The sequence below is a fragment of the Anastrepha ludens genome, chromosome X (assembly GCF_028408465.1).
Source record: "Anastrepha ludens isolate Willacy chromosome X, idAnaLude1.1, whole genome shotgun sequence".
NCBI lineage: Eukaryota > Metazoa > Arthropoda > Insecta > Diptera > Tephritidae > Anastrepha > Anastrepha ludens.
Window position 1 is genome coordinate 85,277,717 of NC_071503.1, and position 12,217 is coordinate 85,289,933.

Consider the following 12,217-nt stretch of genomic DNA (forward strand, 5'->3'; position numbering starts at 1 on the left):
TTATTCAATTTATATTTTCAAACAAACTTAAATGATTGATGAATGAATGATTTGTGTATTTTTTACATATATGCGCCAACATTTAGAATCAAAGTAACTTTAATTAATGTTTGTTGATTTAATTTAAAAAGAAGAATTTAAACCAAATACATTATAAAACGACCTTACATTTAGGTGTGTGTACGTTTTAGTAAATTGATGAACATTTTTAGTAATTTTTCGAGTCGAATTTAATTTTAGACAAGAATTCATAGAACCTACAAGTGTTTTGGTGTATTGATATATATGTATGTATATCAATATATACATATATTATATTAGTTATGTTTGTGCAAAAGTTCAATTGCATCTTCAATTCCTACAGTGTTACATATTTATGTGCCTACGCAGTGCAGCAACCATGACCTGTCTCACGACGCATCGCCTTATCATATTTACATTTGAATATAAATTTTTTTGTTCCTTTGGCAAACGAAATTTTTTCAATTATCATTTTATTACAGGGAATAATATATGTATGGATTTTATAGATAGTATAAAACTTTGAAATTTAAAATAAATAAAAGAAAACTTCAAAGAAACGTATTTGCATATAAATTATATGGGACAACTAAGTTCTATTGCAGTGGTAGCCAACCCGTCGATCGCGAGCTACCGGTAGCTCGCAAAGGCAATTCTGGTAGCTCGCGCTGCTCACGTTGCAAAAAATCCAAAAAACTGAAAATCATACCAGTATTAGCAAATTTCAGAAATTTTCATAATAAATAGATAAACAGCGGCAACATTGCGGTAAGCGATTTTGCGCCAACAAACACGACGCGAAGTCGCGTCTCCGTTCTAGGACCGGCTGGAACCGATTAGCGTGTTCGAGAATTTTTTGGCTTTATATATACGCAATGCACGTCGACATTGCGCTCAGTTTAATACCATAGATGACTAGATGTGAAACTCTTTTTCTCGTGAGAGCGCTGAAAAATGTGCATTTTTTATAACATTTTCCAATATTGCCACACCGGTAGAAACATGAATTGGGTATTTTTGAACCAAAGGTCTGGAATTTTTAGTTTCCACACCACCATTGAGGTTAGTATTTAGTGTGCGGTTGCCCAATGGCCTTATATCACTCGTAAAAACCTTCATATACTAAAAATAAGCACAATCCGTATGAAATATGTACATATGTAAATAAGCCAAAATTTTTAAAATTTATATGTAAATGAAATTATTTAAAACTGATATAATAATAAAGTTATGAACCCGAAAAACATAAGTTATAATTAAAAACATGACTTATTGCGATTTTTTAATATAACACAGAAAGTGGGTAACAAAAAAAAAAAATCTCAAACAACGAACAGAATAAGTTAAAGCAGATTACCCTTAATTTTTGTAAAATATCTCAAACACAAATTCAATTCCCTTACCTACGCTTTTCAACCATAGAATATTTACGTATTACAAATTTACATAAACCAACACACAGTTTTCAATAAAATTACATTATGTACATAAGAATAATTAAAAGTAGAAGTCGAAAAGGATATAACGAGCTTTGGATTCTACAAACTCACTTAAATTCAAATTATTACATTTCAATTGAATTAATTTTAAGACAAATAATTATAAACATTTCAACACGTCATTTCTCCACTAAGCAAAAACGAACTGTTTTCGTCTGTTATTTTTGGCGCGTTTCTTCTGGCAGTCTGCCATTTCGCCTATCAGCTGTTCAAAATCCCATAATGTGTGAGTGCTGTCAAGTTTTGAAACGTCCTCATGGGCGCGCTCTCTCTCAAATTGAATAAGTTTCACATCTAGTTATCTATGTTTAATACTGAACGGCATTAACAACGTTCTGAGTGCAGCGGTTGGGTTAGAGTTCGAAACATTATGGCAAGCAGTAGTAAGAAGGCGAAGACATACCACTTCCATTCAGAATGGGAAGAACAATACTTCTTCACAGAAGTTAAAGGCAAAAGTGTTTGTTTGTTATGTAATACATCTGTGTCAGTTCCTAAAAAAGGAAATATTGAGAGGCATCATAAAACTGTACATTCGAATTTTGAGAAGGCATTCCCGTTAAATTCTTCCACCAGAAAAGAAAAACTGAAACATTTAAAAATCCAGTTAATTGGACAACAGTCAATATTTTTGAAAACAATCGACAAAAATAAGGCTGCAACTGAAGCATCTTATCGTGTTTCCCAGATAATTGCACAAAAGAAAAAACCTTATGAAGACGGGGAAATCATAAAACAAGCATTTTTGGAAGCTGCAGATTCTTTATTCGCCAACTTTAGAAATTAAGACGAAATAGTGTCTGCTATAAAATCTATGCAACTTTCTGCTAATACAATGATGAGGCGAGTAGAAGTAATGAGCAATGATATTTCTGTACAGGTAAGAAGTGACTTAGATAACTGTATTTATTTTTCACTGTATTTATTTGACACCTCACAGATGGCCATATTTGTCAGGATGGCTTTTAGTGATTTTACAATTAAAGAAGATCTTTTGAAGTTTATTCCACTCAAAGGACATACTACTGGGCTAGAGCTGTTTTCTCATTTAAAAAATCTCATCTCTTGTGAGAAAATTCCAATATCAAAAATGGTAGGCCTGACAACTGACGGTGCTCCAGCTATGGTGGGTTGTGATAAGAGGCTCTAGGGCGCTAATAGGATGAAAGTTTTCCACAATTAGGATGAAAGTTTTCTACAATTTCTTAGTTACCACTGTATTATACATCAGCAAGCATTATGTGGAAATTTTCTAAACTTGAACAACGTTTTGAAACTGGTGGTGAAAATTGTGAAGAAGATTAGAGCTCAAGCGTTACAAAGAAGATTATTTAAAACCTTGGCTGATGAAATTGGCTGTCAATACGGAGAGCTACTTCTTCACTTTGAAGTGCGATGGTTAAGCAGAGGACGAGTGCTCAAACGTTTCAATGATGCCCTGCCTGCTATACTCCAATTTTTCAAAGAACGCGATGAACCGATTCCTGAACTGGAAAATTTGACTTGGCTCAGAGATTTTGGTTTTCTTGTGGACATTACAGAGAAATTAAATGAGTTTAACTTGCAGCTTCAAGGCAGGGATAAATATACTAAGCATTCTCCTATTCTTTCCGAAAAGATATCCAAAAATCTATTAGAGCCCTATGACAGTAAATATCATATGGAAATAGTTTCTAACATGAAGGAAAACTTCAAAAATCGTTTCAAGGATCTCAGCAAAATTGCTTTAGTGACGCAATTTGTTGTTTCACCCTTCATGGACATTGATATACAATAGTTTGCAACTTGTGTTATGAACAATTTTAGCGAAGACATTGCTGTGACAGAAATGGAACTGATTGCTTTTCAAAGTGACTTGACTTTAAAATCTTTAGGTTGAAATACAAAATGTATATGGACTTTAGTAAGTAAAGATAGGTATTCAGTTTTATGTCGTGTTGCGTTGAAAGTGAAAGCGTTATTCAGTTCAACTTATTTGGGTGAATCTTCTTTTTCCAATATGAAATTTATTAAAAATAAATACCGCAATCGGCTTACAGATATACATTTGGATAACTGTATTCGAATGACTGTATCAAAGTATACTGCAAATATTAAAAAAATTATCGAAGAGTCAGAATGTCAACCTTCTCATTAAATATGCTCTTTTTATCTGCCCATATTTTATTTATATAATAATGTACTATTACTGTTTTGTTGTTTTTTTAAGTCGCTTGTGATTTGCCATTATGACTGCAAAAAATTTTATTACGATTGATAGGTGTGAACATGGATGTAGTTATGCATAAGTATAAGCACTATAAGTCATAAGTTTATTATATATAGAACGTATATTAGTAAAATAAATACATGTATTGTATGTCGAATATAATGTGTATTATTTAATTTATGTTGGCTTGTGCAAGTAGCTCGCTGTTTATTTCAAAATCTTGAAAGTAGCTCAACTCATTGAAAAGGTTGGCGACCACTGCCCTAGCCCATCTACGTATTTGTATTTTGAACTTCCAGCAAAGCAATGGTTATTAGTATACACGTACAAATGCATGTACATACAACCGCAAACACGGGCCCCCCACTTTATTCCTGTAAGCGCGTATGTCGTCCAAAGCTAAGATTCTATGCCTAGCGACTGCGAGAACAAAATGCATTAATGCGCGCAGCCGTAGCGGCCGTCATTCTAGTTGCCATGGTACTGAACAATCTAAAATAGTCGTGGCGGCGCCGAACAGTTTCAACTATTGTACAGTACAACAAACACCCATCATCAAAAAATTAATTGATAAATTCGAGCCCATAGTTTTAAGAGCAAAGTACTTTCATTCATAGAACGAGCCGCTCATATGTCAGTTTTCGTTACAATTCGAAAATAGTCAATATTGGAATAATTCGCGTAGAATTATTTGCCAATATTTGGTAAATCTTGAATTTTTGTCAGGGAAATATTTAGTATAATGTCTATTGCTTTGAAAAAAAAAGGTTAAATGTCGCCGATAGAGGGGTGTATCCCCATCTTAAAACTGAAAACCGCACCCGCCGGAGGCTCATAGTTTTTAAGTAATTTAATGTTAAATTTCTGTAATTTAGCGAAAAGTTGGTGTTGCCGTACACCTGAAATAAAAACGAAGTTCGTATGCACAGATGTTCAGTGGAGGGTTGATTGTAAAATTTCAGTATTTTTTGCTGTAATTTTAAATTGAGAAATATTTTTGTAAATTTGTAGAATTTTTGCATAGAATTTTTTTTTGCATGGGTGGCCTTTGGCCGCGCTTCAAAAACATAACCCTCATCAGTCCAACTCCGGCTACGCAGTCCACCGTAATTTTGCGTGGAACTCCTTTTCGTGTTAAAACTATTGAACCCAAAATTAAAGCGTCATATGCGTGTGTGTAAAAAGGAGGCACAATAACCCCCATCTTCATCATTAAACCTAAACTGAAATACTTCATTTTTGTTCATATTTTTGTTTTGATTTGCAGGCATCCGGCAACACCATACTGTTGTCACTCCAATCTTCTTTTTAGTCGCGTTTAAAATTGTAAAGTGATTGTATGGGCAAAAGCATTTGCATTTAATTTTAATGAAAATAATTCGAATATAAAGATAAAAATAAGTAAAAACACGCGTGTGAGTGTATATTTAGTGAATTTTAGTAAAGTGTAAAAAAATATATAGTGTAATGTGCCAAATTATATATTAGTGAAGTTCCGGAGGGCATTTTGAAGGCAATTAATCACGAAATTATTATTTCTCGAATAATTTGGAGTTATAAAGAGTGTTCCTTAACACCTCACTTACATCTCCACCAAGTTTCATTAATAAAGACCTTTTAGTTTGCCAAAAATTGCCATTAGACATTATTGCGAATCCCAGCCTTTGTCAAGTCGAGTGCCCGCGGCTCCGTACATACCTTGTATGCATCAATATATGTATGAATGTAAATACATATGTCTTTCTAAATGCTCGACCACCGCAGCTGCTTTGCGTAAAGTGCGCGCATGGGCATTCAGTAACTTGCAGAAAACAACATATGTAAGTAGCTTATAAAAAAGTTTTGTGTCGGACATTTCAATACTAGAAGTAAATTTCGAAACAATTATTTTATGTTCTCTGATAGTAATTTCTTGAGAAGTTTCGCCGTAATAAATTTTGCTGTGGCAAGTGTATATATGTACATACATCATATACATATACATGCACATAAGTATGTATATAAATTCACATATTTACATTTGCATATGCCACCTTCCTGTGTGCCTCATAATGAAGCGTTTTCTATAGAGGATTTTGATTTGCTTGAAGGGAATTCAACGGAGCACCTTAGACAGACAAAATGATGTACAGTGAAACCTCCCACAAGCGGACACTCACGGTTCCACAATTTTCGTCCGCTTATGGGGAGTGTCCGCTTATGGGGGTTGAAAAAAACTCTAAGTTAAAATTACTATCCCACCTCTTTAAACAATTTTTTATGTTTTTTTATGGTACGTTCAGTTTTTTTTTCATATTTATTGAAAAATATATATGTATGTATGTACATTTTTATATTGGGAACAATGAATATATTTACACATTTGAATATACATACATATTTCATTGAACATATTTATATTTTAGGCTTCAAAAATTCATATACCGTAGTCTGTAGTAGATTTTCATGTTTATGTCTCAGAAAAAGGTTTTCAAGATGACATTCTAAAGTCTTGGCGTATCAATTTTTGAGCTATCCGCGTTTAAGAACTTTTTCTTTTTGTTGCCGTTATCACCGCCCATCCATATTCTTTTAATATCTTCCTTTTGTTTCACGAGAGTACCAGCTTGGGTTTTTCCAATATTGAACCTTTAAAAGCAAAACAAAAGGAAACCTGTTGAAAAGATATTTAAAAAAACAATTTTGTGTAGTACTAACCTCTTTTCTAGAGCACGAACAGATAAATTTTCCTTATCAACCACATTTAAAACGTCCATTTTTTTCCTTAATGGAAAGCATTTTCTTTTTCTGTGACATTTTCACTATTGAAACAATTAACACAATATAAAAGTTTTGCAAAATACAAATCAAATTATTCAAAAATTTCTGTTTTTTTTCATGCTAAAAGCTACACATTGTTGTACATAGATCCCGTTACACGTTCACATGTTTCAGCATGTAGATTCGTGTGTTTAGTTTAGTTATGTATTCTTTTTTTATTTCAACTATTGTCTATCTACTATCTTTGTTGTCCGCGGATTAGAGTATCGCGTCCGCTTATGAGAGGTTTATTTTGTTTTCTTTTTTCTTTCTGTTCAGTGATATATTTTGCTTGTCCGTTACCGAGAGGTCCGCGTCCGCTTTCGAGAGGTGATTAGAACAAAAAAAATGAGAAAAAGTGTCCGCGTCCGGTTATTAGAGTGTCCGGTTATTAGAGTGGAATTCGTTCTAAAAACACAACATAAAGCTTGGTTCCTCAGTTTTTGTCCGGTTATGGGGAGTGTCCGCTTATTGGAGGTGTCCGCAAGGGGAGGTTTCACTGTATATGATTTAGGATGATTAGGAAAAAATTCAAATTATAGGTCATATAAAAAAGCTAGCTAATATTCTTTGCTTCTAATCACTAACAAATTCTTATCGACTACTGATAAATTTACACAATTCAGTCCCTTATTGTTAACTTTTGGTGAAAAATGTGTCTGTGGTGATTAGTCTTCGCAAAACGAGTACCCCTCAAAATTCCATACGTTCCTGTCATTGAGACTTCTCTATACATTAACGTTCTCTGTAAGTACTGAGCCTGAAACGTACGAAAAAGCAAGGCAGAACAACATTCAAAGACTAAAAAATAAACAAGCAACTGATCTAATGATTCATAACAAAAACCGATCAAACCGATAAGAAATAATAAACGCTTAGGAACCAAACCATCACCTATATTTAGAAAAGAAAAAGTCAAAGAAAATAGGTCTACCACAGTAACTACAGAGTCTGGAAAAGTTGTCCACAAAAGTAACATAAAAAATTGGACCTATATTTTATCTTTTTACAGCACCTTTTAGGCAATTTGCTTCTCTGCTGCAACCGAGATGCAAGTTTTGAACTATACGATGTCACACCTTGTGACTATTTATAATGGACCAGCGAGAATACAAGACGGAACATTTAACTTAATCCACATCATAGAAATAGACAAGTACAGATCCGTTGTTGACGATGCACAGGGGACAATCGTTTTTAAAGGAGGATGAGTTAACAAAAAAATATATTTGAAAACTCTTAATATATTTTGGCACACATGAATTCAGTTCATATTCATATTTGTTTTCCAATATTTAGTTTACACGCGCGGTCATGAAAACTATGTTGTCAGCGAATATCGTTGACAAGTATATATGTTGACAACCATTCGCTGCCCAAATTCTCAGACAAAATTAACACGAAATTTGAAAACGCATTTCCGTTCATAAAACTGCAGCGTCGGACTTACATACAATGCGAAAGCATTAACTGCAATGCTTTCGTAAAATTCCATGGAAATCCGAATAGACAATTTATGGCCCGGGTAGTTGATAAGTTTAACGTATTTTTAAAGATTAAGTTACTATGTTCTTGAATTTTAAAGAACGGAACTTTCGATAACGGAAAGCATTTTTATTTTGTTCAAACACTGTCCGCGATCTCTTTCGAGAAAAGTTCGCTTTAGATATATTTTTTAAAGATCTTTGTCCTGAAAGATCTAACTCATATAAAGGTTAATAAAATATATGCCTTTTAATTATTATTTTCTTATTGAAATTTGCCGTCCCCCAGCCGATATTCAAAATATTGTATTGCCTTCTAAAATATTCTTTAATACAACAAAAACTAATACTTTATTCATAAACGCAAGCGCTTATGTATTTCTCAAAGCAAGGCCCGATCATTCATAAAACAAGCCCGCCACATCTTCCCTCACGTGCCTGAGCTGTCTATAACTCTATTTTCTTGAGGAAAACAAAAATATTTATTTTAATAAAACCGTAAATTTTTTTCGTATATACATACATATGTATGCAAATATAGGCCTCTTCTTTTCGCCAAGAGTCAGCAAGTTGCGAATAGATATGTCGGCAACGCGGGAACAGAGCTGCCTTAAATAATATGTGTTGGTAAGGCAGTGCGATATACCAGTCTAATGGGCTATAGCCATACTATCTAGCGGCGAATCTTACTCGATAATTTTGTTGTTGCTTTCGCATGCAAATATTTCGTGAAGTTAATCGAGCTTAGTGATAGCAAGGGGGGAAATGGCAAATAGATGAGGCATTATGTCTTTTAAATGCGCAACAGAATGGCGACAGTCATAGCGAATGGTGACTGTTTTAGCTGCTGTGTGGAGTTTACAAAAGCATTAATTGAGTTTTACTCTACAGCTATCAAGCAAACCTTGAAATCTATGGTCCTTGCGTGGCTGACTGCTACAGAGAACGTTAATGTACATATAGAAAAGTCTCAAACGTATGGAATTTTGAGGGGTACTCGTTTTGCGCGCGTGGTTCCCCACAGAAATATGTTTCACCAAAAGTTAACAGAAATGTACTCAACTCGTGAAATTAAACAGCAGTTGAGTAAAATTCGTATGTAGGAAGAAATAATGTTAACGCTATAGGCTAGCTACAGGCACTTTATCATAAAAAACAAATATGTTAAGTTCAATAGTGACTTGTCTACCGCATCTCTGTTAAAACTTTGTTGAATTCCCTTCAACCAAATCCAATCCTTCATAGAGAATATATTCACTACCAAGCACACAAGAAGATGGCATATAAAAATTCAAATATGTTAATTTATATACATACATGGCGGCCGCCGTAGCAGAATGGGTTGGTGGGTGACTTCCATTCGGAATTCACAGAGAGAACGTAGGTTCGAATGTCGGTGAAACACAAAAATTAAGAAAAACATTTTTCTAATAGCGGTCGCCTCTCGGCAGGCAATGGCAAATCTCCGAGTGTATTTCTGCCATGAAAAAGCTCCTCTTAAAAAAAATCTGCCGTTCGGAGTCGGCTTTAAACTGTATGTCCCTCCATCAAGACGCACACCACAAATAGGAGGAGGAGCTCGGCCAAACGCCCAAATAGGGTGTACGCGCCAATAATATATATATATATATATGTACATATGCGAGCCCTTGACCAACAAGCAGCTGCGGTTGTCGAGCATTTAGAAGACATATTTACTTACATATATTGATGCTTACCTATGTATGTACGGAGCCGCGGCCACTCGACTTGACAAAAATTCAAATATTAGCACATATGTCTTTCTTATAGTATTGACTATTTTGATTTGATTTCTTGAATCTTAGAAGTAAATTTTTGTCAACGTTGGGAAAAATTGGCATATGGGTGGCTCGTTTTATAAATGAAAGTATGGCGGCCGCCGTAGCCGAATGGGTTGGTGCGTGATTACCATTCGGATTTCACAGAGAGGTCGTTGGTTCGAATCTCGGTGAAAGCAAAAGTAATAAACACATTTTTCTAATAGCGGTCGCCCCTCGGCAGGCAATGGCAAACCTCCGAGTGTAATTCTGTCATGAAAAAGCTCCTCATAAAAATATATATCTGCCGTTCGGAGTCGGCTTGAAACTGTAGGTCCCTCCATTTGTGGAACAACATCAAGACGCACACCACAAATCGGAGGAGGAGCTCGGCCAAACACCTAACAGAAGTGTACGCACCAATTATTTTTTTATTTTTTTTTATTTTGCTCATAGAAATATGAGCTCGAACTTATCAATGAATTTTTGTTTGTTGTGCTGTAGAATAGTTCAAACTGTTCATCGCCGCCGCGACTATTTTAGACAGTTCAGCACCATGGCCGTTGCGGCTGCGCATATTAATGCATTTTGTTCTTGTAGTCGATAGGCATAGAATTTTAGTTTTGGGCGACATATGTACATTTAGAGGAATTAAGTGAGAGCACTGTGTGTGCGGTTGTATGTACATGCATATGTGTATATTAAGAAGCATTGTTTTGCGAGTAAATTAGTTTGAGGTCACTCTTCCTCAAATCTCTTGGATTCCTTGATGAATCTGAGGAGATCCGTAAGCGGAAGTGTATGAACTTTATCCATACTCAGTATATCGCAACCCAATATCTTAAGTCTGATTCTGGAAAACGCCGGACAGCTACAGGGAAAATGCTCTGCAGTGTCGTCATCCTAAAGACAGGATAGGTATATCGGTCTGTCTACCCATGGTCGCCATATGCTGACCACAAACGTTGTGCCTTGTGATTACACCCTCCAGTACTCTCAGGTCCTTTCAGTTGAGTTTTAAGAGAGGTCGCTATTTTCCTGTTTGATTCTTTCACAAAGCACTTGGCTACTCTGCACGAGTTCAACCCAGACGAACGTCCTCTACGGGTAGACATCATGAAGTCGTCATTCCATAGTTGAATCTATGCGGAATTGACACCTAGAAAAGGTTCAGGGCCTAGTGGCATACTTCCAGAGCCTTCATTTGCCAATTTATCAGCCAATTCGTCCAGGCACCCAAATGTCAGGCACCCAAATAAGACTAACTTTCTTGTGTTTTGCAACACTGTTCAGTTTTGTTTTACATTCACCGACTAACTTCGAAGAGCAGCGTGGGTTAGCAAGGGATTTCAGTGCAGTTTGACTCTCACTACAAAATCAAATACTGCCACCCCACCACTTTTTCCTAATTATCCGGTACGCCACATTGAAGATGGCATAGACTTCCGTAAGGAATACCGTGGACATCTCTCCTGTGACATAGGAGTACTTAGTGTCTTCGTCTAAATATCATCCAGATCCGCTACCATCACTGGTTTTGGATCCGTCGGTGTAGCAAGTCTGCTGATATCTCGTTAATAGGTTCTCTGGACTTATCCATTGATCTCTATCTGGAATCAAAACATCATATTTCCTACCGCAGCTAACGACATATTTCCTACCGCAGCTAACCACTGGCATCGAGCATAGTGTGCACCGCTCCGACAACTGGTGGTATATCTGACAATGGCAAATGTTTTCTTCATTTCCCCAGACTCCGTTTAACTTGAGCCTGTACGGCGCCTTCATCGCTCCCTTTCGAATTTGAAGGCCTATAGGTTGCAAGTTCATAAAGGCATTAAGGGCATCACCAGATGTCGTACGCATGGCACCTGTGATACCCAAGCACACACTTCTCTGTAGCCTGTTTAGGGGTTTTACTCTGGAATTAACCATTGTAGCTTTCCACGATACTACAGAGGCATATGTAATAATGGGTCTAATCAGGGTGATGTACAACCAGTGTAATATCGCCGGCCTTAAACCCCATGTCTTGCCAAAGGTTCTCTTACACTGCCAGACAACTTTTAGTGTTCCAGAGACCTTCTGCTCGACGTGCTTCTTCCAGGTAAGCGTACCATCTAGGATTACTCCGGAGTATTTAACCTCAGAACCCAGTTGCAGTGTTACCTCTTTCAATGTGGGTAGTAACAGGGCTCCCATATTGCGTTTCCTAGTGAAAAACACTAAGGTACTTTTTGCAGGATTCACCAAAAGACCATACAATTCGCACCAACGCTCAATATTATTTAGAGCTACCTGCATTTTATTGCATATAGCTTCCAGTGATCGTCCTGAGATTAATACGCACACATCGTCTGCGTAGGCTTGGATGTGTCCAATTTCCTGCAGATCGTTAAGAAGAGAGTCCACAACAAAGCACCAAAG